This window comes from Sus scrofa, chromosome 11, assembly GCF_000003025.6.
Source record: "Sus scrofa isolate TJ Tabasco breed Duroc chromosome 11, Sscrofa11.1, whole genome shotgun sequence".
Classification (NCBI taxonomy): domain Eukaryota; kingdom Metazoa; phylum Chordata; class Mammalia; order Artiodactyla; family Suidae; genus Sus; species Sus scrofa.
The window spans coordinates 69,629,241-69,652,894 of record NC_010453.5 but is presented as its reverse complement, the minus strand read 5'-3'; the positions used below and the strand labels follow the sequence as shown (position 1 = coordinate 69,652,894).

The window sequence follows — 23,654 nt, the reverse complement described above, 5'->3', positions numbered from 1 at the left end:
GTGGTTAATGAACCCGACTAGTATCCATGAGGATTCAGATTCAATCCCTGGCCCTGCTCAGTGGGTTAAGGATCCAGCGTTGCCATGACCCGGGGTGTAAGTCTCAGATGCAGCCCGGATCCCACGTTGCTGTGGCTGTGGTGTAGGCTAGCAGCTGTAGCTCCGATTGGACCCCTAGCCTGGGAAACTCCATATGGCCCGGGTGTGGCCCTAAAAAGACAAAAATCAACAACAAAAAAATTTTTTAACAAATAAAACATACAGAGTCCAATCCATTACCCTATTAGATGAAAAAACTTTGAGAGAGAAGTGAAATTTCAAAAGGTAATCCTTGAGAAAGAGTGGGGTTGGGGGCTGGAGGTCTTGGGAAGGGATTTTGTGGCAAAGGGAGCAGCATCTGGAAATCCACTCGGCACTGAGCTCCCAGTGGGTTACTGACATACTGAGGGATGGTGCTAGGACCAATCTGAATGCACTCGCATCTGAATGCTGGTGGGTCTAGAAGCTGGGGGAACCTAGAGTGAGGAAGGTCTTGAAGCTAAGGGGACAATTTTGGGTACAACTGGACATGAAGGGTAATGGTGGGCCACCATGGGGAATGTAGAGAGAGGTGACACTGTCAGAGCAGCAAGTGAGAAAAATGAATGTGGCAGCTGCAGGAAGGACTGACTGTAGGGGAGCCATGCCAGAAGCAGGGATGCCAGTGAGGAACGCGTTGTAATTATCAGTCTTGGAACATGAGCACTTCCTTGCCATCAAATTTGCCTTACACAATAAGTCACAGTATTTTATGAAGTCCTACAATAAAATGGCTCAGTATTTTACAGTAAGAACTCTCCAAGGAAATGCCAATACTCAAGTCCCAACAGATGCAAAAGGGAAACATTGAAGAAAGGCAGACTTAGAAATAAGAAATTATGGAAAAATATACAGACTTGCATTTCAGAAAAAGAAACTGCAAAATCAAGTGATTTCTACTTTTAGAGAATTAGCGCTCTTTCTTCAAAAATAGCTGGGCTATTGAACATTAGCAAAAGGTAATTTATTATAATTTCATACACGGATGAGTATTTCCTCTTAAGACTGATAAATAACCCAAAACTGTGGAATGGTAAGTGACCCATTCCCAGTGGAGTGTAGACAATAAGCGAGCTAGAGACAGGCAGGGTGAGCATGTGCGTGCATGCAAGTCTATGTGCACGTGTCTGCGCACATATGCCGCGCACAGGGTTGCTGGGCGCATGTGGTGGGAAATACGGGAGAGAGCCGAACGGAGCCCAGGAGGATGTGATGGTGCTGACTTACACAGAATCCATTGTCAAAGACACTTGCTGGCAAGAACGAGCTCATAAAAGAGCGTGAGTGGAGCTGAAAGTAAACTACATTTAAACCTCAGTTCAGGACCCAGCATTGCAGTGAGCTGTGGTGTAGGTCACACAGTAGCTCGGATCGGCATAGGCCGGCAGCTGCAGTTCCCATTCGACCCCTCCCATTCCCCTAGCCTGGGAACTTCCCATATGCTGTGAGTGTGGCCCTAAAATGCAAAAATAAAATAAAATAAACCGCAGTTCAAGACACTTCTTTGCACCTTGGATGGGTAATGTCATGCCATCGCAATAAGTACGTATCTAAAACAAGATGAACCCACTTAATAAAAGTGTTGAGAGGATTAGAAACAAAATATATAGGATGCCTGTAATAAAGGCTTATATATAAGTACCAAATAGATATATTATTATATATAATTTTGTATATAATTATTATCGTCAATGATAGTTTTAGAAGTACCAAGCCACTTGCCTTTACAACATACATTTATTGAGCATTTATTATACACCACATGCTAGGTACTAAAGGGATATGCCAGGGTCTCTGTCCTTGAAAGCAAATGCAGCCTGATATAGTCTTTTATTAACTCTCCAGAGCCCACATATTGATATCAAGTACCTTCTGAAGTACTGTGGCTGCGCAATCTGGGGGGCCCGTCGAAGACCCCTTGTCGTTAGGTCCTCCTTCCAGTAGAGGGAAGTGCTGCATCTCCTACAGGCCAAGCCGCGAGTGTGGTGCCTGACGGTTACCAGGGTTCTCCCATCCTCCATCAGCTGGGATTTTCAGGCCGGTGAGGAAGGAGAAGAAAAACAACGGGAAGAGGTGTGTCACTGGGTGAAGTTGGGTTGGCCAGCTGACCCAGGAGAACCAACATCTACTGCTTCTCCCTTTGCAAACACAAGCTACCTCCCAGACCCACAGGGAGTCCTGGGAAACGCTAAGATCCAGAGCACTGAGGGTACTGTGGCCAGAACAAGAGAATCAATATGAAGAATGAGTGTTTCCACCCCAAAGGCCAGCCCACATCACTAGTTTGATCGCATGCTGCCAACAGGTATTCAGCCACCTCCACTGCCCAAGGACTGGACACGGACCATTCTCCTTCAGCCAGCCAGGTTCCTGTCCCTCAGCTACACAGACCACCCCCATTATGTCACATGCCCCCGCCTCCATCAGAGAAGGTAGAGCACAGACACACAGAGTGACATGTGATGTCACACGGTGCTGCTCAGGGGACATTAACATTAGGTGAGTTGTCAGAGAGGCTTCAGGTGGGCCTCAAGAGAAAATACTCAAGGGCAAGAGAGAAGCATGGGGAGGGTGACAGGAATGCTAGTGGGTTAACACAGAGGAGTTGGGGAGAGAGAACAGACAAGCAGATGAGGAACCAGTTCTCATAGACAATGCCAGGCTCACAAGTGGGGTTCTCTTGTGAGATGAGCCTTTTTAGGTAGAAAGCAGAATTTGAGGAACGTTCATTGGACAATTTCAACAATGGAATTCTTCTTGTTCCTCCCTTCCATACCTTCTCCTGCTTAATTCATTTCTCCCTTAATAAGACCACTGCCCCCAGTTTCCCCACATAGAAACCCGGGAGTCACCCTTAACATCTCACTGTCCCCGAACTCAGCAGCTGCGCAAACACTAAGTTCTATCTACACTGCCTTCTTCCTTTCTCAAAATCCTCTCCTCCTTGACATCCTGCCACCACCTCTATAATTCAGGCCCTCCTTATCTCTGGGTCATCTGGCCTCAGATTTAATGCTCTTCAGTTTATCCTCCGCGTTGATGCCAAACTGACTGCTCTCAAATTCAAACCTAACCATGCTACCACCTACTCACACTATTTCACCAGCTGCCCATTGCTTTCGTAAGAAAGTCCTTGGCATCCATCGTTGCCACAGACACGGCTCAGATCTGGAATTGCTGTGTGTGCAGGCCAGTGGCTGCAGCTCCAATTGGACTCCTAGCCTGGGAACCTCCATATGCCATGGGTTTGGCCCTAAAAAGCAAAAAAGAAAGAAAGAAAGAAAGAAAGGAAGGAAGGAAGAAAGAAAGAAAGGAAGGAAGGAAGGAAGGAAGGAAGGAAGGAAGGAAGGAAGGAAGGAAGGAAGAAAAGAAAGTCCTTGGCTTGTCACATGAGACCCTTTGTGAGCTGGCACTTACCTGCATCCCCTGGCTCATCTACCATTGCTCCTCCTAAGCCACTTGTTCTCTGTTTTTATCAACTACCTGCTAGCCCTGTCCCTAGAATGGGCCAGGCTGTTTCACATCTCAGGGTCTTGGCATGTGCTGCTCCATTATTCTTGGGCTGAATCCCCATTCTTTTCTCTGCATGCCCTTCATCCACCTAATATTTACTTGTTCCTGGAGATGGGAATCCAGACACGGGCATTACCTCTTCCGCAAGGATCCTCTGGCTGCTCAGGCTGATTTTAGGACCCCCCTCTTCCCTCTCTCCATGCTGCACCCCACCGCCTCCGTTCTAGCGCGCACACCACACTGGGTGAGCTGTGGGGTTAGATGTCTGTTTTTCCCTCTGAGCCATTTTATCCAACCCTGAGTCCCCAGCACTCTGGCAGATGTTTAATAATTGTGTTGCATTTACCATAAGAACATAAATACGTGATAAAATTTTGTGCCAAACAGAGAGAAAGCCTGGCACTCTCAAGGTTTTATAACCTGAGCATCCCTCTAAATGGAAACTTCCAAGAACAAAATGGAGCTATATCCTGGAGAGAAGTTTCACTAAGGCCCAGATGACTTGGCCCATAGTGTACAACCACTGGCAGCGTCAGATTATAAAGGTGGAAATACTTAAGTGCTCACGTGTATGTAGTTTGTTTTATTTTGACTGCACTCTGGTTGGGCTCACATGACCCCTAAGTATTTCAGTTTGGCATGTTTGGGGGAAGTGAAGTTATCTTGCAGGTAACCCAAGAAGTCTGCTCAGTATCTTTCATCTGACCAAACTGGTGCCCCTGTTAAGCCCTCTCTCCCACCTTTGCCACCAAACGCCCTTCCCATCCTTGGATGTGGAAGGGCACAAACTGTCAGGACAGATCTTCTCCTACCAGGCAGGGCTCTGAGCCATCCTGCTGTTTTACGGAGCCAACGGGCTCCTGGCGTTGCCTCAAGTGCTTCCCAATGAACCCAGAAAGACAAGTGGAGGGCAAACATACACAAACATGCACCTGTAAAAATAGCCCTGTAATAACAGCCGCCCATGAGCTAGGTGGGAGCAGTAACAGATGGCCACGTCTGTCTAATTTTCTAATCCCCGAGGTTGTACCTCTCTGCTTCCCTTCCATCTCTTTTCCTGGAACACGGTTTTGGCAGGCAGTGGGTCCCTTGGAATCAACAGTATTCTTCAAAGTCATTCCAGAATGGTATGCAATCAAAGCCAACCCACATGCCACCAAGAATCAGAAACCCAGAGTTAAAAGAATGAGCCATGCCCAAAACACATCAGTGACCTTGTCAGGACATTGCTGCATTTTAACAAAGCACATCGGTTGATCAATGCCCTCTTTATAAAGAAACTGGCTCAGATTAAAGTCAAGAGTGATTTTGGCTGGGTATTTGTTTGCTGGTTGCCAACTGGGTACCTGAGTGCCAGCAGGCCATGATGTCCTAATTCCTCCTGCTGTGCTGGCGCCTACCTGCCTGCCACTAGGGCACCACCTGTGGCCAATAAGTGGCCTCATTTAGAAAAGAGTGTGCAACTTTGGACAAACCCTGACTAAAGTGCATCTCCCTAATGTGTATTCCACGGAACAGACTACCGGTGTGCTGACAGTTATTAACATTTATAAACATTTTACAGTGATTTTTTAAAATGCAAAACAGTACTTCCAAAATCACTCAAACTTATTTCTGAACTCTATTTTGACAACATCCTCTGTAAACTTCCTTAGTCCAATAATTGACAGACTATACATATGCAGCATTTTAAAGTTTTACACAAGTCAAATATTTAATATATTTCTCAACCCTTAATTTTCCTTATCACAGTTAATAGGATAAAAGAAATGTACTCAATTTTTTCACCTGTTGAAGTTGACACCCCTGAATATCCTTCAGGTGACCCCAGTGCTCCAGACAAACACTATCGCTTTCTGCAAGTCCCAAGAGGTGACACATTTGGGAAGTAACAGGCTAAGAAAATCAGGCTTGATCTGTTAGACATTTATTGAGTGCTTACTAAACATTGTGCGAGGCCTCCTAGTAGGATAAGGGTGTCATCTCTGCCCACACAGAGCTTTTCATCTAATGAGAGGGACAAACAGCTAACTCTAATGCCTAGCAGGATGCAAGGGGTGGGGCACACTTACAGAGCAGGGAGTATAATACTCTTCAGGGCACTTAATCCCCACCATGGCCCACTAATGTGGGTCTTACCACCTTTTCTTTTCTTCCTTTCCATCTTTTTAGGGCCGCACCCAAAGCATATGGAAGGTCCCAGGCTAGGGGCTCAATCACAGTTGAGCTGATAGCCTACACCAGAGCCACAGCAATGCCAGATCCGAGTCTCATCTGCGACCTACACCACAGCTTATGGCAACGCTGGATTCTTAACCCACTGAGGGAGGCCAGGGATCGAACCTACATCCTCCTGGATACTAGTTTGAGTTTGTTACCACTGAGCCACAATGGGAACCCCCACCTTTTCAAATTGGGAAAATTGAGGTCTCGTGAGGTTAAGTGACTTACCGAAGTTCCCAGAGAGTAAAATCATTGATTCTGCATGAACCCAGCTCTGTCTGACTCCATGTAGCCCGTTTTTCTCTCCTAACTGAGCCATGGTTCTTCTCAATAAAAGTAATAAGATACTGGGATGATTAAGCAAGAAGCAGCTCATTCCAGTGGGGTTGCTGGTGTAGGTATCAGAGAGGGCCTCATGGAGGAGGTGACATTTCCTCTCAGAGTTGAAGGAAGCTGAGTTCCACAGGGAATTCATGGGGAAGAAAATGTCAGATTAAGGAAACTGGAGTATGAGGGTGTGAGCTAGCGGTTGGGGTGGCGTGGCTCTGGAATGTAGGGAACGTGGAAGGATGAGTGAGACACGGGGCGCAAAGAAGGTGGATTAGCAAAATGACTCTGCCAGCAAAGGCACAGTTTGGCGGCTACGGCATTTTCTATGAAGCAACCAGACAAAATGTGTCCATCCTCCGACTTCCTTCACCGTGGCCTTCCTCTCCTTTAACCCCATAGTTCCTTCCTTCCTGTTTCCAAAATGTTTACCTCGTGTCCTTTCTCCCCATCCCAAGAGGACTTAATGTCTGTGTGATCATCAGAAACCTTCCCCCAAACAGCCAATTGAGCTTGCACAGCATTTCTGTCTCCAAGCTCCTCCCAACATCTATCTCTAACCAGCTACAGCAGCCACTTCCAGATACCTAGAGCAGCAGCTTGGGGACACTGTGACCTTGTGACTTTCCATGAGACACACATGGGAGCCCAGACAACCTGTAATATCACCCCCAAGAGATCGAAGCAGGAGTTAATTTGCAGGTTGCTGTGATGCATCATCATTTGCACCACTCCATTTGCATCACAGGTTGCTGTGATGCATCATTTGCACCACTCCACTCTGCGAGAAACCTAGTGGTGCAAATGCATGGTGGAAGGGGCTGCAAGTGCAACGTGTGCTGAGGAGGAGCCTCGTGGTGGTGGGGGCGGTCCAGGGAGGGCTCTCTGAGGAGGCTGAAGTGATGACCCAGGAGGTCTAGGCAGGGCGGGAAGTGAGGGATGGCGTCAGAGGCTGGAGGGCACGGAGACTGAATGTCTTGAAGGCATCAAAGAGGACGAGACTGCCGGAAGGCTGGAAAGCTGAGACTGGAGCAGAGTAGGTATAGTACGCAGTTTCAGAGGCGGAACGGCCCCGACCACCAGCCTGAAGGGATGGCATCGGGGCTCAGTGGGTTTCTTCTGCTTTTCTCAGAATTTTAACTCAGATCCAAATCTGACTACAAAAGCACTAAGAGCCTACACTTGAAGTTCAGAGAAACGTCCAAATATTGGGAAACTATCTGGCCTTCAGGCTTGCTAGGAGGTGTCCCTACACAGAGAAGCAAAGCCGGGGGCAGCTGACTTCCTGGACGCCCTCTGGCAGTCAAGAAGGACAGGGCTGCCTCCTTTCCACCTCACACCAGAGTCACACTTGAAGACAGGGGTACTAGAGACTGAACGCTTCCATCCCCCAAATCTAGATGTTGAAGCCCACCCTCGTTGTGACGGCATTTGGAGACGGGGCCTTCGGAGAACATTTGGATTAGGCGAGGTCATGATGGCGGAGCCCTCATTTAGGGATTGGTGCCCTTAGTAGCGTCACAAGAGAGCTTGTTCCCCGCTGCTCTCCACCATAGGAAGATGGTGTGAGATGACAGCAGCCAGAAACCTGGAAGACGGCTCTCGCCAGCACCCAACCGTGCTGGCTCCCTGATCTCAGACATCCAGCCTCCAGACTGGGAGAAAAAACCTTCTGTGGTTTATAAACCCGCCTTTGCTATAACACTAAATGGACAGAGACACTGGGATTAGAGACACCGCCTGGCCTGTGCTACGTAAGAAGGAGGCCTTTAAGTCACAGACCAAGATCAGAAAGGATGGGATAGGAACACACCTGATCTAAGACCCGAGGGGGAGCACACAGAGAGGAGAGTCGTGCTGAGGCACTCTGCTCTGCAGCAGTAACAGTTTGGAGAGAAGAACTTGTGTTTGATGTCTCTACCCTGAGTTGAGACTCCACACAAACTTGCTTTATGCCCTTAAGACAAGGGAACTGAAAAGGGGCTTGTTTATGCATTCATTCAACAAGCAACTATTTCGCACACGTGACTGCTGAGCTCAGCTCTAGGCACCAAGGAGACAGAGAGGAGCAAACTGGGCAAACGCCTTCCTTCAGGGCCCTTCCCTAGGTTCTGGTGGAGGAGACAAGCCTGAACAAACCCTCCTGAACATTGTAACTGTGGCTGCCAAGTGCACAGCCTCGGGTTGAGTGTGATGTTGAGGGCAGGGAGGGCACTGTTCGAGCCACTGTGATCAGGGGTCTCTCGTGAGCAGGGGTCTCACCAAGCAGGAGGCTGAATGGTGAGGAGCAAGCATGGGACGCCCTCCAGGGGAGCTCTCCAGGCAGAGGCCGTGAGGCGGAATGAGCTTGGCAGAGTCGGAGGATTGCCATATGACAGGAGCAGCCTGAGCAGGGGGACATGGGGGGAGGGGGTACGGGAGACAGGCAGGGGCCAAGCCCAGGGGGCTTTGGATTTCAGCCTTAGCATGATGAGGAGCTCCGGGATATATCTGGATGGTAGGTCCTGCCAGGGTGCTGGGCTGTTAAAGAAGAAAAGGAGCTCAGAGCCTAGGATGAAGGGTGGTTTCTACAAACCTGAGAGGACAGTGAGCCCAGGGGCCCTCCAACAGACGAAAACAACCAGGAGGTCCTGGGGAGCAGTAAAGATCTGCAGGCGACTTTAGGAGCAAGGAAGACCCCGACCCAAGGGACAGTGTCTACTTGAAAGGAAAGGTTTCGGCGAAACCAGGAAATGGATGACACGTCTGTGAGCAGGTGAAGGGCATGGGTGAAGTTGTGTGCAATCAGGTGGAAGTTCCGAAGAGTAACGTGGGAAGGTTTAGGCAGGGAGCAAGGACACCTGGCTCAGGGAGAAGGAAGCGCAGAGCCACAAGACGCTGGGACTTCAGGGTGTTGCTAAGTGCAGGAGCATCTTTTCAGTTCAGATTGAAAACACAGATGAATCATGGGGGGAATAACTGGCCTAGAAATTTCCAAAGATCTGGACCTGGAAATCTCTGACAGACTGAGGTCTCTGATGGATTGAAGGACTTGGACCTCTCTGGAACATGCCAGATGCTCCTGGAAATCCTAGACCAGGTGGGCTGGCAGCAGCAGCATTTGGTTCCCAGGAGCCTCACTGAGTGCTGGAAATAGCATTAGCTCCAGACGGATGGCAGGTCTTTCTGGATGGACTCCTTCACAGCTAGTCTCCGCTGTGATTCCAAGGGAATAAATGGGAAATGGCGTCATGGCTTTAAAAATAACTCTAGTTGAGACAGCGGTACTTTCTGCCTCCCTTTACACAGCCTCCACTCACTTCTCAATCCACAGAGATGCGACTGCCGCCCGCTTCACTGCACCAGAACAGCTCTGGCCAAGGTCACAGGTGGCCCCCATGTTGTTCAATCCCACAGGCACTTTGCGTTCCTCATCTTTCCTGACGTCTCAGTCCTACTGACCTTCGTGAAACACTTTCTTCCTCTCAGTTCCCACAGGGACACTGCCCTCTCCTGATTGCGCTCTTACTCCTCTGGCCATTCGTTTGCTCTGTCTCCAAAATCCTCATTTACTTAGCCTTTAAAGTGTTGGGGTTCCTTCATCCTCAGTTGAGGGTCTCTCCCTTTCTTACTGTAGCTATTCTTTCTCTTCAGGCCATCGCACTCAGATCCATGATTTCAACTGCCTAATACAACGGAGTCAAGTTCAAAAGTGCTATGGGAGGGTTCAGACATGACGAAGGCATGACCAAGGTTGTTTGCGTTAGGCCACTGTTACCCAAATGACAAATGCAGCCCTGGGGGAGTAACAAAGCCCAAAGAGAGTATCTGTAGGGGCAGGAAAGAGGATCCAAGCTGGAACTCCGGGAAAAACTAGTTCCTGGGTTGGAGTGCATAAGCACCAATAAGCAAAACTAATCATTATCATTCATCACCATTACCATTATTCCATAACTTAAGTGCGTAAATGTGTATACATCTCAAGACCTGTGTTCATTTCCTCTGCATTAACTTTTTATTAGCATTTCCTGCAGCTCACCCATTGCCTTTGTCCACGATACTCATGCCTACGTTTCACTCAGCATGCCCCTAGGCTTTGGTTCATCGATTCAATTCATCAGAAGCAATTTTTATGGCTCACCTTTAGGATGTATGGTGATGTTCAAGGCACTATAATCCATCTCTATCTTCAAAGATTCTGATGGAGTAGTGAAATAATCCTACTCCTTGCTGTTGTCAGCTTTTCCAACAGCATCAATTAGAAAAGACACAAAGGAGCCATAAGTTTATTAATTATTCTATCAAGGGAACAAGTAGAGCGGCATCACTTGCAGGTGATCAGCAATCATTACTTCATGCAACTAAAAAGGATATGTTCAACTTATTAAAAACCCACAATACAGCCCAACTTTCATGCATAGACAAGGCAGTTATCTACAATGTATCTCATGGCGGTCCTGCTGTTAAGCGTATTGATCTGCTCTAATGAAATACCTGCTTTGTTGACATCTGCACTCTTCAATTCCAAAGTTAACCACACGTTTCCTTGACAGCCCTCCTCTCCATTTCCATTTATCTGCAGGCTTTCTGTAGAGGAAAAGCCAGTATAAAGGGGATAACACTCACTTTGGGACCCGAAGGCCAGGGTCCAAGCTTTGACTTGTAATTCATTCAATCATGCACAAAATCTTTTTCCTCATTTCTGTATCTGTCTGAAGGATCCTACCCCTCTTCCTCATCGCCCCAGAAAAGGCAGGTGCTAAGAGTATTCCACCATTAGGAAAAGCTTTGGAAACCCAAACACAGCCATTGCCCTTGCTCACTGGAAAATTTAAGAGTCATCTGTTCTCAACAGCTTTATGGCATGGACTGTGGGGGACTGCCTCACAGAAGCAACAACTAATTTATTACAAGTGTATTTGCAGAATATTAGACACACTGGCTTCAGGTCTAAACTTGGAATCAGATTCTCAGAATTGCCCCGGGGGATATGGAGGGAAGGGGTTCTTGTTCCCAATTTGCAAATGAGAAAAAGGAGCCTCAAGGCTTAGTAAACTGACCAAATGTACACAGCTAGAAAATGGTCAGAACAGGACTTAATCCTTCTAATTGTCTAATTCCTAGTTGTACACTCTTCAACAAGAAGGAATAAAGTGGTGCATAAACCCCTTCTTTGGGCAAGTGATGACAATTTAATAATCAGAGAGAGCAAATGTACCTCCAGAAAGATTCATTTCTCCCCTACTTATGTTGAAAGAGTCAGGTTTTTTCAAAATCCTCACAAATTAATTTATAACAATCAGGAAAAGGCTCATTAAGCTTTGCTTATGCAACAGAAAAAAATAATGCTTAGCATTCACATATGATTTCATACTTGTAGATATTGACAATAAACAACCAGAAATGTTATTTCACAACACAAAACACCTAGACAGGCTTCCTTATTGGATAGAGATGTTTAAAAGATGAATTTAATACTATCACTTTAAATGTGCAGTGCCCCAAGCCTCACTCTGGTGAAACATGTCCTTAAAGTCCTGCACTTTTAACTCACACTGAGCAGCCACGAATTGTCCTCTTTAGCTCTCTCAGGTGCTGGAGGTCATGCACACATGCTAAAGCTTAGCTGGAGACAGACACGATATGTGGATTCTAGTAATTTCCAGCCAGAGCCATAGAAGATTCCATAACTAAATGTGGACAATCTCGTTGACCCAGTGAATTCAAACACTATCGATCCCAGTTTAAATTCTCAGGTTTTCAGGGGGAGAGAGTGATTCCAAAGCAGCTATGGTAGGAATTTGTCTGCATTAATAGATATTAGATAGCCTGATGCAACTGTGATGCTTGGGAGGTAAAGGATGAGCTCGAGAAATAAGGTTTTGTATGTGCAGAGTGGTACAGACCAAAAGAGCCTCACCTGTCAGCTCTTCATACGTGAACTGCCAGATCTTGGCTGGGCTGCCCTAGCTGCATTTTATGAGTGTTCAGTGCATCAACAGATGAAATACAAGATCCAAGCCCACCTTTTTAATTACTACATGTTTCTCCCTCCCCATAATCAGACTTCTACTCATTTCAGCACTGGAAAAAAAAAAAAAAGTCATCATCATAATTCCTAGTAGTTCGCTTCTGTTTCCGCTTCAGTAGGTGCCCTGTGGATGGGAAGTCATAGAACAGCTCTGCGTCCCTCCCGTCAAGTTGCCGCCACCCGAAAACAGCTGCAATGCTTATCTAATTAAACCCCAGCGCCAAACTGTGAGCTTCTGCATCAATCATTAATATTGTATTTTGGATCACTTTAAATTCTGACTGGGAGTACGTGGCTCCCCGCACACTGGTCTCTGAAGGAGATTTTTCAAATAATCTTTAAGCGGCATTGAAAAAATAAAACAAGCCGCCTGCTGTTTGATGAGGGCCCCACCACCCTGCTGCACCCTGATTAGCTGTTAATACTAATTGAGAGATGAATACTGCTTATCTGAAATATGAAATATTTTTTATTATTATGAAAAGGAAAATGTGGCTCTTTTTGCCTCAAAAATGCGGCTCCTTGCCCACATTTTAGGCAGTGCCGACAGGATGGTGGATTCCTGGGTCTCCCTTGTACAGTCTGCGGAGTCGTTATGCGGAATCACTTCTTTTCTCAGGGGGCCCATCCACAAGGTAGTGAACTGTCATCTCCACGTGGGCTTTACACATTCCTACCCTACATCTGGAACACGGAAATGCTCTTCCCAGAGATCTGATGGCCCAGAAACGCTTATGTAAATCTCTGTCCTGCTAAGGCACATGTTGGTGCTCTTGGGTTCAAGCTCATAAACCAAGAGGAACAGTTTCCTACGTGGCTATTCTAAAAGATTAAAGCCAACGGGCAGAGCCAAACAGAATTTAGACAAAGAGAGACTAGCAAAAGCCAAACAAATGTCTGCTTCCTTCTAGCATTCTAGGAAAAATAGCAAGCAGCTGTGCCAAAGCACACTGTTCTTCTTTGTTAGGAAAACACTCTGACCTACTTGAAGTCAGGGGACGCAGTTGGCACCAGGTTCAGCAAATATGTGTGCAAAATAGGCTTCCTCACGAGGCGCAATCAGCTGCAGAAACACAACATGCACCCAGCTCAGCCTAAATGCAGCTTAAAATCGTAAGGAAGTAGGACAAGGTGTGGGAAGCATGAGATTCTCCTTCCCATAAGCCGAGCCTGACAGGGCCTTGGCCAGGGTACTGCCTGGCACTCAGCTACATCAGCTATGGGTGATGGGGGGTCTCAGGGAATATGAAGAAGAGAAAGAGGATGATTCAAAAATAGAAGGAAGAGATAGAAGCCTTAGGGTGACTAATGAGAGAAGGCGAAAAGATTAAGGAACAGCCTGAGAGACCTCATGAAAGGAGTAATCAGAGGTGTCTCCCAGGTCCACTGCAGATTGGGACATGGGGGTTAGCACTGAATTTAACCAAGCTGAAACTACGCTTCCCAGAATCTGTGTGTGTGTAATTCTGGGGGGAGGGCAGGAATTTTGCTGGTGATTTAGAAGAAGGAAGTGAAGGAGCAGCCATGCAGCTTTTTAGGATGTGAAGGTCAGAACAGGGCTGGAAGCTCTGCTGCAGCCCCTGACCTTGCTGCTGACCTGCCTGCTGACCTTGCACCTCTAGTTCTTGCTGAATCCCCTCCTTCAATCTCTGTGACTCCAGGTCCAGGAGAATGTTTAACTCGCTGATAAAGGATGCCTCCTGCTCCTGGTGGACCCTCCACCATCAAAGTCAAGGTTAGAAGACTATGAGAGACCACAGATTCCAGTCTGACTCCCTGCATTCTAACCTGGACCCCGGGCCCCTAGTTTACCCTTGGTTCCCCCACTTCACATCCATCTCCCTCCCAGCCCCCGACTCCACATACATACCTAGGGGTTCAGCACCTTGACCACACCCAGAAAGAAGAGTACTTTTCTTTGGCTGGTAATGGTTTAACTACAACATCCTAGGTAACTCACTGTGTAGCTCTGGAGGGATCAAGGCTGGGAATCTGCTTACAGTGCTTTGTGAGTCATAAACCATCTCACCCAGACACCCCATGTGTGTTTCCAGTCAGAATATATCTATAATTGCGGCAGACCAACCTGTTAAGTTGTAAAACAGGGTGCAATCTCACACCCATCTCAGCTTCAGACCCACTGTTTAGGCAGATGCCTGTCATGTCACATCCCGAACCAAACCCTGGATTCTGAGGCTTGTACCAGCAGAACGGTTGGCTCCTCCTTGATTCCTCTACTTTCTGAGCAAGGCAAAACAAGGACGTGCCAGATCCTCAGCGTCTACTAGAGTAAATTCTCAGAGGTGCCCAGGAAATGGAAGACTCCCATCAGTTTTACTTTTCCTCCGTAACGTTTCTACAAGACTCAGGAGGTGGGAGCCCTCTGTGTCCTTCTTCACAAGGGTAACATCATCAGTAATATCAGTAACATCACCCCGGGTAGCCTCTCTCCTCACTAAGTGTTCTGCACTGATGCAGATTCTGAATCCAGTTTCATCACCTACCGGCTCAGCAGCCTTAAGCAAGTCATGCAACATTTCTGAGCCTCCGTTTCCTCATGTGAAAATCTGGGGGAATTTTCCTGTCTTACAGGGTGTGAGCATCAAATGAAACGAAATGATGTATGTGCCATGGCCCGAGATGTAAAAGGCTATAGAGGCCAACTCACTCTAGTTGCTTAAAAATTCTTCATTTTAGTTAAGCTATAGTACATAAACTGATTCAGAAATTAGTACACAGTGTGAGGTGATGCAAAAACAAAATCCTAAAGTATGCGGCATTGGCTTTGTGACTAGGTGGTAGGTACAGCCTAGAAAAAATGGAAATAAACTGTCATAGAAACCTGGAAAAAGCAGCCAGAAAACTGTTCTAAGAGGATGGGAAAATGGTGACATGCTATCATAGTGGAAAACTATGAATTGAAAGATAAAAATGTCCTTGATGAAACTCTGGACTTCAGCAAAGAAATTTCAAGGCAAAATTTTGGAAGTGTCAGCTGGCTCTAGTTAGCTGTGTATAACAAAGTATTATAAGAAAAAAATGAACTCAGAAAATAAGCAGACAGACAACTAGTAAGTTGAATTCAGAATACAGAGGTTCCACACTCTGCCAATTTGAAAATTAAAACAATTTTTCCTCTCTAGCCTTTTAAGCCAGTAAAATATTCTCCAATTAAGATAGGGCCATGCATACCGGCCAAATTAAGGGTGTACCTGTGAGACCCTTTGTTGAGACATCTTGGGTCATTAGGGAGATGCCTTGTAGACTCACTAAGTTCAACAAAATTCAAGATTCAAGATCTTTTTTCTTTTTTTTAAGGCCATACTTTCGGCATATAGATGTTCCCAGGCTAAGGGTTGAATTGGAGCTGTAGCTGCCAGCCTATGCCACAGCCACAGCCAAGCCAGATCTGAGCTGCATCTGTGACCTACAGCACCGTGATCCTTAACCCAGTGAGGCCAGGGATTGAACCTGCATCCTCACGGATACTAGTCAGGTTCTTAACCCTCAAGCCACAATGGGAACTCCAAGATTCAAGATTCTTAAGGACATCGTCCCACAGCAATATGAAAAGCACAAAACATCAGGGATTAAATAGAGACAGAGAAGCACATCTCTAAAGATAATAGTTTTGGGTTTCGATATATGGAGTACCTGGACTAAAAGGAACCAAGAGTATTTAAAATGAAAAAGAAAAAAAAGAAAGCCTTCTGCATCTTCAGCTTCCTACAGGAAGCAGGCTGAGAAAGTTGTTCAAAAGGTACATCTTCCAATCCCCTTTCAAAAGTGGTCAGGAGGGAGTTCCCATCGTGGCGCAGTGGTTAACGAATCCAACTAGGAACCATGAGGTTGCGGGTTCGATCCCTGCCCTTGCTCAGTGGATTAATGATCCGGCGTTGCCGTGAGCTGTGGTGTAGGTTGCAGACGCGGCTCGGATCCTGCGTAGCTGTGGCTCTGGCGTAGGCTGGTGGCTACAGCTCCGATTGGACCCCTAGCCTGGGAACCTCCATATGCCGCGTGAGCGGCCCAAGAAATAGCAAAAAGACAAAAAAAAAAAAAAAAAAAAAAGTGGTCAGGAGTAAAAATAAGGCATATCAGAGGACAGAGATAAGCAGTGCAGAGAACAATGGACTGGGGAGCCACCCAGAAAGGAAAATCTAGGTCTAATCAAGGAACACTTCCCACTTCCAAATGCAGTTGGCCTTGTGTCTGGCTTTGGCCAATAGGTAATAGCTGGAATGTTGCAAATAAAGTCCCGGAAAGCGCCCGAGCACTGGTGCTTGCCCAGGCTTGCCCACTGGCATCGCCATGAGAAAATGCCCAGGTCAATCTCACGGAAGGTAAGGGAGCAGGAGCAGACCAAATCCACCCCTGTCATCCCAGCCCCATGCATTCCAGAGCAGCTGACAGCTAGCCAACCAACCCAGACACATAAGCAGTAAATTCTCACTAGTTGAAGCCACTGAGTTGAGGAGTGGTTCGCTGTGCAGCACAGTTCTAAAGTAACTGATACACCAATCTTCCTCTTTCCACTTGCCTTCCTTGCAGCCAAAGTCTCCACGTACCTCTGACCTGTGGTCACTCTCCTTATAACTATTATTTTTATCAGCATCTTCATGCCTATCCCTAGGAATTTTGTTTTAGATTTTTGCCTGCTTGCTATAGAACCCTACCTATGGCACCTTCCTACTAGGAGAGATGTTTTCTATAATCAGGGTCACCCCTCCCACCGCTACCTCTGCCACCACATCCCAACATGTGTCCGGTCCTAGATAGCGGCAGGCCTTGGGCATGTTGGTAAAACTCTCTGGATCTCCTTTTCCTCATCTTTAAAATGAGCGCAGTGGCGTATACTTAGACACAATGGACACTTGTGTATAGCAGTTCCCACACATCATGTTAAATGTTGCGTCATCTTCTGCCCTCAAACAGGATGGGTCAGTGTTGTGATTTCTATTCTGCAGATGAGGGAAAATGAGGCACACATCCCCCCAAATCTAGGAAGCATGTAGCAGAATTGAAGTCTTCTTTGCCTTGCTAAAAAAGAAAAAAAAGAAAAAGAAAGAAAGAAAGAAAGAAAAACGAAAACAAAAAGTGGAACCAATAACAACACCAAAAATAGAACTTCTAAGTGCTTCAGTAGGAAGAAGCCTAAGCTTAATTTATTCTTCTCAGAATTAAGGAGGATTTGTAATATTTGGCAGTAAGGACTATAACATGCTTTAAATTTAATAGACTTGGGAGATGTAATTAGAAACCTTGCTTGGAAGTGACCATTTTCTATGAGTCAGGAATTTTGCCTCTGGGCACTTTTCTCCACTACTAATAACTAAACTCTGAAGTTGGCAAACAACTCCTTTAGACCAAGCATCGCTCTTTTCCTTGGTGGTTTATTCAGCACAAGCATTTAATGACCAATGTCCCTGTCCCTGGCACTGCGCACTCACTTTGCAGGGCATGTGGTTTAGAGCCGGACAGTTGGCTCCCTGAGCTTTTAGGCCAAGACTCAAACGCTTATATCTGGCATTTTCTAATTAAGTAAACCATTTTTATGAAGAAACCACAGGATCCCCAAGTACAATGCAATTGGTGTCAAGCTGAGGGGCCTCAAAGAAGAGTTGCTGTGAGATTGTCCCAGGACCAGGCTGGAAGAGGAGCTGATGCCCAAGGTGAATTTTTTCATGCCTGCGAGGCTGGGCACCAAGCACGCTGCCTGGCCCACAGCTGACTGTGGTTTCTCCCACTTGCTATGCATTGGAATCTCCTAGGGAACACTTGAAAAACAGGGGTGCCCAGTAACCCTCTCCTCCCAGGAGATGCTGGTCCAGTGGGTGGGAGGCAGGAGGAAGAGGTCTGCAGTATTTCAAGCCCTGCAGGTGATTCTCATGCACAGCTGAGGATGAGAACCACTCAGTGTGAGCTCTATACATATTGTCAATGGATGAAAAATGGATGAGCAAATATTATTAAAGTTAATGGGGACCATACTTTTAAAGGCCATTTGGTGCACTGCTGGGTATAAATTCTAAAGGCAAGAGAGGAATGGGAGAAAACATGGGATCAGCATCATGCGTAGGAACAACAACATACACAATAATAGGGCAAAAAACTTATCAGCAGAGGGAAGTAACATGGAGTATTTTAGGTTGGAAAGGAGGAGCTTTTTAATAGCAAAACATTTCTTAGGCCTTTGTAAGAGCATATTTATACTTTTACAATCTTTTGATTAAGAAAATACATTTAAAAAAAACTTCTATGAATTTGTCAATGCTTTCAAATAATTGAATTGTATTAATTTTATTTATTTATTTATTTTTGTCTTTTTGCCTTTTCTTGGGCCGCTCCCGCGGCATATGGAGGTTCCCAGGTTAGGGGTCGAATCGGAGCTGTAGCTGCCAGCCTACGCCAGAGCCACAGCAACGCAGGATCTGAGCCGCGTCTGCAACCTACACCACAGCTCACGGCAACGCCGGATCGTTAACCCACTGAGCAAGGGCAGGGATCGAACCCGCAACCTCATGGTTCCTAGTCAGATTCGTTAATCCCTGCGCCATGACGGGAACTCCTGTATTAATTTTAAGTGTCTACTTATATCTGCAAAATTCTCATCCATACATACCCAAGACATTTTTAATTCAGAGAGCGTTTAGTGGGTATGTGGACTCAGGTAGGAACTTGATGATCCAGTAGAATTCACGGTCTGCAAATCAGAAACCCCAGACAGAGACCACCTAACCAGCACTGAGACCAGAAGAAGTGTTCACTTAAAACGAAGTAGAGGCAAAATTATATTATTTAGTGGTAAGAAGCATTTTATATTACTACAGAGTGGCAAAATAATTCACTAGGACCAAGTGCAAAATTTGGGTTTTGTTTTGTTTTGTTTTGTTTTGAAAGGTATCATTCCCATAGAATAAGTGATTTTAGTATACCAAAGGAAAATAAATAAACTAGACTCTGAGCAATAAAAAATGACACAGAGAATATATGAGGTAGACCTGGAATATTTTCTCAGGACGGGATCCAATTTAACGTGATAATATCTGGAGGGACGTGACCAGGGGAGAAAAACTATTTGATGATTCAGTTTTGTGAAAAGGCAGTAATGTTAAATAATAGCATTAGGTAAGAAAGTAATATCAAACACCTAGTTGAGAAAAAGTTAACAACAATAACAAAAAAAAAATCCCATAAAATGTCAAAAGATTATTTTTAAAAACTTATTAAAAGTCCAGGAGAAAAAATATACACCAAAGGTCAAGATCAAGAAATGGTTCGTAAATAGAAAGGACATGGGATTAAAAGGCAAAGTAGAAGAGCCTGTCTTAGAAAAAAGAAAAAGGCATCTTATGACTGAATGGATAAGCTGCAGATACACAATGTCCACAGAAATCACGGAAAAACAGAACTGCGGCTGTGCCTTCTCTTGCCTTCATGCTTTGCCACATGGCCCTGAGCTGTCCTCAGGAAATTATTAGGCCAAAGAAATGAGCAAAATGGTAAGATTAGGATTCAGCAACAGCCAAGGCTCATGTGCCCCAATGCCACCTTTTTTTCCACACACGCTTCTTATTATTGGTCTGGTCTGGGGCTAGAACATGATTAGAACCAGAGGGGGATGTGACTTTCCATAGGAAAATCAGAGAAAACTCTTTCCAGGGGTGATGTTTGAGATCAGATCCCAATTATGGTCACTTTGTTTTCATACAAAATGTAGTTTTCTCGTTGTCTGAAAATTAGTGATTGAAAAGCAGCAAGGCAAGATTTGTATTTCAGTGATATTCAGCGAATGAAAAAAAGCTGATGAAACAGCGTGTTCATCCCCCATCGGTCACGTAAACAAGCACAGGTTGCGTGTGAGTTCAAAGGTTGTTATCTCTCGGGACCTCACGCCCAGCTCCGAGAGAAGGTGTGGGACCATCTCCGAGCCGGGCATTTGGTGGCAAACCAGGCTTTCTCACAGGACCCAGAAGCACGTCTACTCTGTGCACCGGCGGTAGCGCCCCCTCCCCTTCTCTGAGCCGATGCGCGCCAACAGTCAGACACCTGGGAACGTCTGTGTGTCAAACTGACAAAGGACAATCAGCTTAGAGGACTGTAATTAAGTGGAGGGGTAACGTTGGGAAGTCGAGTTTGGAGGTACTTAAACTACAAACCACTTTTCCCTCACCTCAGTTCCTGCTGATGGCTCATCAGAATGACTCCCCGAACTCTTGGGAAAGGCGGCTGCGTTAAGGCCCTCTTCCAACACGCTGCTTCCTTCCCACAGCAACACAACTCTGCAAGCCAGGAAAACGCTTTTAATAAATGCTTTTGGTAAATAATCTTCATACTGATCATTGTGTTATTGGTTAAAACTCTGTTGAATAGCAAAACCTCCCTCCCCCAAAGGCTCAAAAAGATAAAAAGGCATTAATTCAAGGGAGGCTGTTATTGCTTTTAATTCCGACATGTTTCTGAGAAATCCACTTAAACATTTGTGGCAACAGTGGAAAATCTTTAAGCAGACAAATAAAAATTTTCTTCTCATTGTGTATGGAGCAGTCAAATTGCACCCAGTATTGTAAAATGAAAGTGCTTTGTTGCTAGGCAATTCCTTGAATCATCCCAAATCGGGTTTTAACCACAGTGATGAAAGTGTGACCCCCTTAATTTGTTTTTTTTGTTTGTTTTTTCAGTAGAACAGTTTGTGCCTGAGCCACAAAATATACAAACTGGTTACATCAGAAGAGAATTTTGTGTAGCAATAAATCTTACCCCAATGCTTACTAATATTTAATGATATGCATAATGATTGCTATAATGCATGGAAATCAGATATAGGTGGTATTAAGCTGAGGCAATGGTTGAACTTGGCATTATGTTAACATTGCAGATAAAAGTCTCTCTGGAAGAAAAAAGAATAGGAAGAAGAGCTGAACTGCTTCTAGATTCTTAGTACAAATTATGGGTCTCCTTGATTTAAGAAGCGGTGTCACTGTTGGCCTCTGTTTCCAAGGAGCATATTGAAGGAGGCAACATTCCATTGTTAATTTGTTAAAGGTTAATTCCATAATTGGTAGTTGTATCTGATAATGAAACTCACACCTTTCATGTTATTTAAAAACAAAGTAAACAGATGCATAATCATACTCCATTCAAGAGGAATAAAGGTGATTCTAACTGAAGTATTACTAGTAGATGACTATTTATGAAGTTTTCATTTTCTCCACTATCGCTCTGCAAAATTCATGCATTTACCTGAGGAGGTAGATATGGACATTCAACTAAACAAGTAAAGAGATAAACATTAGGGCAGCCTTCGATCTTTAAACTAAGCACAAAACCCTTATAAATTTATAGTGTAATATAGCTCTTTCTATTTCTGTATCTTCAACAAGCCATTGATGGATCAGAAATCTGAGTTTGTTGAGATTTTTCTTAGTGACAGTACAAATGAAACCATGTGGGCCTTTTTGCGGTTTTCCTAAAAACACAGTTAAGCATTCAGACAGGCTCTCACATTGGCTTTTGGCTGGATTTGGGTTTTAACTCCTAATGTCTATGAGCAATAAAGGAAAACTAGAGCAGAACATTTCTGAGGATATTAGGGGATTTAGTGAACAAGATTAGCATTTAAGAGAAGATGGGGCAAAAGGAGCGAAAATGAAGTTTCCTGTGCTTTTCCCTATGAGAAGTACCCTTGTAACTATGCATGTATCTTAATTAAAGTCGCATATTCATGTTTTACATTTTCAGTTGGACTTGTATAATTAAAACTGCATCACATCTGATGTATTTATAATTACAACCAAATGGTTATGTTAATGTTTATCTACTCCACGCTGAAAACCCACAAAAACGTGAACATTTCTCTAAATTGCTTCTTACTAGAAATTCAACCTCCAGATATAAAAGCTCAATGATCATGGGTCTTGAAAGTAAAATATCTTTGAGATCAATAGTCATGGCTTTAAATGAGACATCCAAAAAATCCTGATGCTTACGAAGGCACTAACCCAAACTGCTTTTAAGAGATAATCTAGAGGAGAAAAAGAAAATGAATCACAGGTCTAATTAAGGTCTTATAGGAGATTTCTCACTAACTTAAAGGAATTAACAGGAGACAATCATATCTCCTCAGGCTATAAGCATTGAGCTTTAAATCCCCAAATCTTTCCATTAAAAAAAAAAAAAAAAAAAAAAAAACTTCATACAAGATTAGTCCTTTCTCTTCTGAACGTAAAAACCATGACCAAGTTGAATGCCCCTTATTAAATCTTTACTGAGAAACCCTTTCTAACTTTTTCCAATAAAACAATCACAAAAACGAAAGCACTGCAGAATCTAAAGGTTTGTGCTGGAATAGTAACACTTGACTTTGGACCTTAGGATTGGCTGTTTGTGGGTATTTCAGGCAGGAGATCACCTGGGCAAACACTCAGCCCTTAAATAGTATTCTGGGGTGAACTGTGTCCCCCACCACACAATACAGAATGTGGAAGTCCTAATCCCTAGGATCTCAGACTGTATTTGGAAAGAGGATCATTAAAATGTAATTAGTTAAACTAAGATGAAGTCATGCTAGGGAGTTCCCGCTGTGGCTCAGCGGTAACGAACCGACTGGCATATATAAAGATGTGGGTTCAATCCCTGGCCCTGGTCAGTGGGTTAAGGATTCGGCACTGCGGTGAGCTGCGGCGTAGGTTGCAAATGCAACTGAAATCCAAATTTTCTGTGGCTGTGGTGTAGGCCAACAGCTGCAGCTCTGATTTGAATCCTAGCCTGGGAGCTTCAGTGTGCCGTGGGTTCGGCCCTAAAAAGACAAAAAATAAAATAAAAGAGAAGAGAAGAAAAACACAGCCTGAATCTAAGAGAAACTGCATAAAAGCTTTACCCAAGGGTCCTATGTGATATATTCTAAAATGTGGGGTGATTCTGGAAGCCTTCCTCTCACATGTAAAAGATTCTTCAGCACTAACAGACTGTCAGGCTGTTTAAAGTTCCCTTCTTTTCAGGTAACAAAACAGACTAAAGATGAGACCTAAGAAGAGCTTAAGAGTTGCTTACAGTCAAATACATGAAAAAGGTCACTTTTAGTGCTCATTACGTCTTCAAGCGAACTTCGCTTCGCTCTCAGAGAATCTTACACTCTTTGGCGTGGAAGAGACAAAGTCCTTAAACAAAAATGATCGCAACTCTCACTATCCAGAGCCTCCCAACCCTGGTCTAAAACACCAAATTTTATCCTCAACAGCACATAACTCTCACTATTCCTGTATCTAAACCAGAGCCTCCCAACCCTGGTCTAAAACACCAAATTTTATCCTCAATAGCACAGTGATTACGACAGACAGAGAAATACTGAAATCTTACAGGTTTATTGAACATTCACTACTATTTAAAGAGGGCCTCCTTCCCTTGGTTGGAAGCCCAAGAGGCGTGAACACGGCCAATCCATGGGTAAGATTTGGCGTGGGTTAGGGGCCTGCTTCCGGTTTATCAATTGGAAGAAGGACTACTG

The 23,654-nt window shown here is 44.9% G+C and overlaps 1 long non-coding RNA gene across 2 annotated transcripts in view; it reads right to left on the bottom strand.

Annotated features, from left to right (window-relative positions):
- Positions 1,805-23,654, bottom strand: part of LOC102165696 — a 130,999-nt gene continuing 109,149 nt past the window's right edge. Inside the window, exons 2-3 of one of the 2 annotated variants that reach the window (XR_002336737.1) lie at positions 20,322-20,430; positions 1,805-2,102 (exon numbers count right to left, since the gene is read on the bottom strand). This is a non-coding gene — a long non-coding RNA (uncharacterized LOC102165696). Of the gene's footprint in view, positions 2,103-10,620; positions 10,708-20,321; positions 20,431-23,654 lie in introns of those variants that run through there. The other variant, XR_002336738.1, reaches the window with a different exon arrangement.